This window comes from Rutidosis leptorrhynchoides, chromosome 2 (assembly GCF_046630445.1).
Source record: "Rutidosis leptorrhynchoides isolate AG116_Rl617_1_P2 chromosome 2, CSIRO_AGI_Rlap_v1, whole genome shotgun sequence".
Lineage (NCBI taxonomy): Eukaryota > Viridiplantae > Streptophyta > Magnoliopsida > Asterales > Asteraceae > Rutidosis > Rutidosis leptorrhynchoides.
Genome location: NC_092334.1, coordinates 315,950,094 through 315,957,030, shown reverse-complemented (window position 1 = coordinate 315,957,030; position 6,937 = coordinate 315,950,094).

Below are 6,937 nucleotides of genomic sequence, written 5' to 3'. Positions count from 1 at the left end.
GTGACCTAGTCTGTGCTCGTGACCTATCAGGAGTTCTATCTGGAGACCTTATGGGTGGAGGAACATATATTGGGGGTGAATTACATGCGGGTTTCCAAAACTCTTCCTCCTCAAAGCTAGGACCTTTAACGAACTTAATCGGAGATCGGTTCCTAATTCTGATTTGTCTCTGATTGGCCAGGTTTTTCAAAATTTTGACAGTTTTAGGATTCGGGTCTACAACTTTCTTCTCATTAGAAAATTTTGCTTTTGGAGTTTCATCAGTATCTATCCCGTTTCCCTTATCTGAACTAGTCTCAACCGGCTTAATCTCAACATAGTCCTCACCGAATTGTTTCTCAGGTGGATTGTGTAGTGACCCGAACTTTTTCATGTTTATATATATTAATTGAGATTGATATTTACATGACTAAATGTTTCCAACATGTTAAGCAATTAAACTTGTTAAGACTTGATTAAATGAAATAAGTTTCATATAGACAATTGTTCACCCAAGTTGACCGGCTATTCACGAACGTTACAAAATTGTAAAAACTACATGTTGTGGTATGTATAAACATATATATATGGTTGACATGAGATTATGATGAGTAAGTATCTCACTAAGTATATTAACAATGTGTGATATACATAAGAAATGAGATTACTAAGTTAAGAAACTCGAAATGATATATATAACGATTATCGTTATGATAACGTCTACTAAATATATATGTATCATATTAAGATATTTATACACTATTTAACATGATAAAATGATATTTAAATATATCATTAAGTTTGTTAACAATGAACTACATATGTAAAAACAAGACTACTAACTCAAGAATTACGAAACGAGACTTATATGTAACGATTATCGTTGTAACGATATTTTAATGTATATTTCATATTAAGAGATATTCATACATCATAATATCATGATAATATAATAATTTAAAATCTCATTTGATATAATAAACATTGGGTTAACAACATTAATTGAGATCGTTAACTTAAAGGTTTCAAAACAACACTTACATGTAACGACTAACGAAGACTTAACGACTCCATTAGAATGTATATACATGTTGTGTTTTAATATGTATTCTTACACTTTTGAAAGACTTCAAGACACATATCAAAGTACTTCTACTTAACAAAAATGCTTACAATTACATCCTCGTTCAGTTTCATCAACAATTCTACTCGTATGCACCCGTATTCGTACTCGTACAATACACAGCTTTTAGATGTATGTACTATTGGTATATACACTCCAATTATTAGCTCTTAGTAGCCCATGTGAGTCACCTAACACATGTGGGAATCATCATTTGGTAACTAGCATGAAATATCTCATAAAATTACAAAAATATTAGTAATCATTCATGACTTATTTACATGAAAACAAAATTACATATCCTTTATATCTAATCCATATACCAACGACCAAAAACACCTACAAACACTTTCATTCTTCAATTTTCTTCATCTAATTGATCTCTCTCAAGTTCCATCTTCAAGTTCTAAGTGTTCTTCATAAATTTCATAAGTATAGTTTCATAAAAATCAAGAATACTTCCAAGTTTGCATGTCTACTTCCAAGCTTTCTAATCCATTCCAAGTAATCATCTAAGATCAAGGAACCTTTGTTATTTACAGTAGGTTATCTTTCTAATTCAAGGTAATATTCATATTCAAACTTTGATTCAATTTCTACAACTATAACAATCTTATTTCGAGTGAAAATCTTACTTGAACTGTTCTCGTGTCATGATTCTGCTTCAAGAACTTTCAAGCCATCCAAGGATCCTTTGAAGCTAGATCCATTTTTTTCATTTCCAGTAGTTTTATCCAAAAAGCTTGAGGTAGTAATGAAGTTCATAACAGCATTCGATTCATACATATAAAGCTATCTTATTTGAAGGTTTAAACTTGTAATCACTAGAACATAGTTTAGTTAATTCTAAACTTGTTCGCAAACAAAAGTTAATCCTTCTAACTTGACTTTTAAAATCAACAAAACACATGTTATATATCTATATGATATGCTAACTTAATGATTTAAAACCTGGAAACACGATGAACACCATAAAATCGGACATACGCCGTCTTAGTGAAACCGGGGGCTGTTTTGGTTTGGATAATTAAAAACTATGATAAACTTTTATTTAAAAGCTGTTCTTCTAGGAAAATGATTTTTCATATGAACATTAAACTATATCCAAAAATCTTGGTTAAACTCAAAGTGAAAGTATGTTTTTCAAAATGGTCATCAAGATGTCGTTCTTTCGACAGAAATGACTACCTCTTTAGTAATTGACATGTAACTTAAATTTTCGACTATAAACCTATAATTTTTCTGTTTGGATTCTTAAATTAGAGTTCAATATGAAACCATTGTAATTTGATTCATTCAAAAAGAATTTAAAATGAAGAAGTTATGGGTAAAACAAGATTGGATATTTTTGATCTTTTTAGCTACGGGAAATGTTTAACAAATCTATACAAATCATATCCTAGCTAACTTATATTGTATTATACATGTATTCTAATATATTATGTAATCTTGGGATACCATAGACACGTATGCAAATGTTTTGACATATCATATCGACCCATGTATATATATTATTTGGAACAACCATAGACACTCTATATGCAGTAATGTTGGAGTTAGCTATACAAGGTAGAGTTTGATTCCAAAAATATATATACTTTGAGTTGTGATTTAGCCTGAGACGTATATACACTGGGTCGTGGATTGATTCAAGATAATATATATCGATTTATTTCTGTACATCTAACTGTGGACAACTAGATGTAGGTTACTAACGAGGACAGCTGACTTAATACACTCAAATCTTTAAAACATAATAAAAATGGTTGTAATTGTATTTTGATCATACTTTGATATATATGTACATATTTGTATAGGTTCGTGAATCGATCCGTGGCCAAGTCTTATTTCCGAGGAAGGAAATATCTGTGAAAGTGAGTTATAGTCCCACTTTTAAAATCTAATATTTTTGGGATGAGAATACATGCAGGTTTTATAAATGATTTACAAAATAGACACAAGTACGTGAAACTATATTCTATGGTTGAATTGTCAAAATCGAATATGCCCCTTTTTATTAAGTCTGGTAATCTAAAAATTAGGGAACAGACACCCTAATTGACGCGAATCTTAAAGATAGATCTATTGGGCCTAACAAACCCCATCTAAAGTACCAGATGCTTTAGTACTTCGAAATTTATATCATATCCGAAGGGTGTCCCGGAATGATGGGGATATTCTTATATATGCATCTTGTTAATGTCGGTTACCAGGTGTTCACCATATGAATGATTTTTATCTCTATGTATGGGATGTGTATTGAAATATGAAATCTTGTAGTCTATTGTTACTATTTGATATATATAGGTTAAACCTATAACTCACCAACATTTTTGTTGACGTTTAAAGCATGTTTATTCTCAGATGAATACTAAGAGCTTCCACTGTTGCATACTAAAATAAGGACAAGATTTGGAGTCCATGTTTGTATGATATTGTGTAAAAACTGCATTCAAGAAACATATGTCGATGTAATATATTTCTATTGTAAACCATTATGTAATGGTCGTGTGTAAACAGTATATTTTAGATTATCATTATTTGATAATCTACGTAATAATTTTGAAACCTTTATTGATAAAATAAAGGTTATGGTTGTTTTAAAAATGAATGCAGTCTTTGAAAAACGTCTCATATAGAGGTCAAAACCTCGCAACGAAATCAATTAATATGGAACGTTTATAATCAATATGAACGGGACATTTCAGATTGAAACTATAGTCATGTTCAAATGGTGGAGGACATTGTTTATAGTCCTTACTGGTATCTTTTCCTCCTAAGTTAAGATAATACTCTATCACAAACTCAAAACGCTTATAGATATATGCCTTATCCCTTTCAGTCTCATAGTTTATCCTAAAGGTTTCTTTAGCTCTCTTAAGGTCATCTATCTCAGCAATCTGTCTTACAATGTTCTGAGTATTTAACATTACATTTGATTTCAAATTTGTCACCTGATCATCTAAAGTTTTGATAATTTCTCTAAATTCCTTCTCTCTCGTCTTAAAGATCAAGTTATCCTCATACTGTTTGAAATGCCCCGTCCTAATCCATCTGGACGAAGTCTTCAACAGTTGGTCCCATTGCGAGGTTCTGACCTCTATATGCCATGAACGACTCCATATAATATGAGCAAATGCACAGCGTAAGATTTCTTTCATACCTGAGAATAAACATACTTTCAAGTGTCAACCAAAAGGTTGGTGAGTTCATAGGTTTATCCTAAAACAATAAAATTCATCATTTTGATAGAACACAAAATTTAAATACTGCATGGTACAAATGGGTCCGAATCCTATACCCACCTGTAATATACATGCTATATCTTTTAAATACAGTACATCTTTCTCGTGTGCGAAACCATTTTCATAAATCATAGTAACCGTACACATATCTTGTGCACAAAAATAACATACACATAACCTGTGTATAAAATCATTCTCTCGATATATAACATTCACATCAACTGGTGGCAATTATCATGTCCACATAATTCAATGGTGGCAATTATCATGTCCACATAATTCAATGGTGGCAATTATCATGTCCACATAATTCAATAATAATCCGCAGAACTTCTGTCTGCATAATAATTCATTCGAGGAATGTTTTGCTTGTGTCTATCTCGTCAAACATTTATAAAAGCATTTCATGTATTCGCAGTCCAAAATATATTTCAAAAGCATTTAATAAAGCAGTTGTAAAAACAGCGCATGTATTCCCAGTCCCAAAATGTAAAGAGTAAAAGGGAATCAAATGAACTCACCTAATGTATTTTGTAGTAAAAACACATATGACTATATTGAAAAACGCAGGGTTGGCCTCGGATTCACGAACCTATATCAAGTATGCATATTAACACATATACTAATATTCAAATAAATATATTTTTATATTAGTAATTTACTTGTGATATTAAATATAATATTTATAGTAATTTAAATATTTCTATTTTATATATTTTATTAGGTTATGATAATAATATACTATATACTTTATTTATATTTTTAGAATAAATACTTAGTATCAACATTTTTAAATACTCATAATTTTTAGTATGATAATATTTTAAATAAATTCGGGTTATATTAAAACGTAAATAAACAAAAATAAACAAAAAAAATATTTTATTTGTAAAAGTAGTATACTTATTATTTGTACTTCTATATATCTAATGTTTGTATTTAACTTATAATATCTATCTTTTTAATTTAAGATCATAAAAATATAGTTATATTCTATATACAAAATATATTTAAAACTAAAGTTGTAGTGAGTAATAATAATAATAATAATGATAATAATAATAATAATAATAATAATAATAATAATAATAATAATAATAATAATAATAATAATAATAATAATAATAATAATAATAAAAATAATAATAATAATAATAATAATAATAATAATAATAATAATAATAATAATAATAATAATAATAATAATAATAATAATAATAATAATAATAATAATAATAATAGGAATATTAAGTATACTACCTTAAAAAAATAGCTTCCAAAATAATGTCGCAACCCAGGACCTTTCGCTTAACACAAACATCACCACACCATCCCTCTGTCACATTATATTTGTTTTATTTTACCCCGAATTTATATATATCCGTATCACTTTTGTGTTTTTCTTCTTTCTTAATAATCAAAACCCATTTTAACCTTTTCATCGTCAAATTCATTCCTAACCTCCCCTCATCATTAACGGTATCCATTCTCACCTTTCTCACCTTCCTCACCCATCATCATTTTTGAACCAACTCATTATCAACACTTATCTTAATATCGTATAATACTATCATGTAAGTGTTATAATTTCTACTTCATAAAAATCGTCCCATCATTTATCATTAGCTTCATTCACACATTACCATCAACGTTCATGAATCATGTGAAATCAATTAATAGGCCCACGTTAAAAGATTTAGAAACTTAGCTTATTACTTGACCATGGCCCAACTAGCACTCCAACATATATCGGTCCAGAGTGTGATTAGTAGTTCGTGTAAAAGGTGATAGAATAATGATATACGTGGGACAAGTGGGTCGACAAGGACAATTGAGTACGCTGGCAATCACTAATTTCCTTTGGATACTCCATATTGCTCAACTAAATAGAGTAGGTGGGCCGTAAGGTTGGTGTAGAACAAAACAATACATGGTAATATATAATTCTTGGATAACAACCTCTTTACTTTTGTATCAATATCATTCAACGACATCACCTTCTTCCATTCTTTCGTTTAATTACTCCTCCACCATCCAACGTTCACAGTCTTTTCCTTCTAAAACCGTATGGAAACAGAAAAATTCGGCTGCATAGCAGCTATTCAGCTTCGAGAAGAAAAAAATATTTTAACCAAATAAATAAGGTTGAGGGTCACGGTGATAGTTGTTCATGTGAAGATCGATGGTGGTATTGTGACGTGGTGGTGATGATAGTTTGTTATGGTGGTGATTTGATAAGGAAGATCATCATGGGTTTCATCAAATAAGAGGTGGTATAAGGTGGTGTTCGAAGGGAAAAACTGCAGCAGGAGCTGCGAAGTAGGAGTAGAAGCAGGAGTAGTATGTAGCTTGTTTAGATTTTGTTGGTGTTCATGGGTGTTTACGGAAAATATATATAAAGAGAGAGTAGTGATGTTGTGGTGATTCGTGGTTCAATGGGTGATTCAAATATAAACCGAAGACAATTATTATGTAGTAGCAGTTGTAGAAACATTTAAGAGACGATGGTGGTGTCGGTTTATCCAGGAGAAAAAAAGAAGGTATGTATATATTTAGTATGTATGTATATGTAAGTATATATATTGTTATT